The sequence below is a fragment of the Piliocolobus tephrosceles genome, unplaced genomic scaffold (assembly GCF_002776525.5).
Source record: "Piliocolobus tephrosceles isolate RC106 unplaced genomic scaffold, ASM277652v3 unscaffolded_10505, whole genome shotgun sequence".
NCBI lineage: Eukaryota > Metazoa > Chordata > Mammalia > Primates > Cercopithecidae > Piliocolobus > Piliocolobus tephrosceles.
Window position 1 is genome coordinate 735 of NW_022291539.1, and position 276 is coordinate 1,010.

Genomic DNA, 276 nt, shown 5'->3' on the forward strand with positions numbered 1-276 from the left:
TTTTTTTTTTTTTTTTATTCTTTAGTCAAAAATTACCCTAGAACTGATTGAAATTATATCTGGTGCTAATGCGTTATAATGAATCACGAAACACGAAACGCTTAGCACATTACTGCGAAAAAAAAAAAAAAAAAAAAAAAAGACCAAAAAAACATGAACCAATTAACAATACACAAGAGAGTAAAGCATTTCCCATTTCTTGTGTAAATACTTGAATACTTATTCATCACGTAATGAGAAAAAAAAGAACACATCTACATACACACACATACATAT

At 27.2% G+C, this 276-nt stretch overlaps 1 long non-coding RNA gene across 1 annotated transcript in view; it reads left to right on the forward strand.

The window, feature by feature from the left end:
* The window catches only part of LOC111532818, a 431-nt gene extending 348 nt beyond the window's left edge, over positions 1-83 (forward strand). The window contains exon 2 of the long non-coding RNA XR_002728656.2: positions 26-83. This is a non-coding gene — a long non-coding RNA (uncharacterized LOC111532818). The remainder of the gene's footprint in view (positions 1-25) is intronic.
* The last annotated feature ends 193 nt before the right edge of the window (positions 84-276 follow it).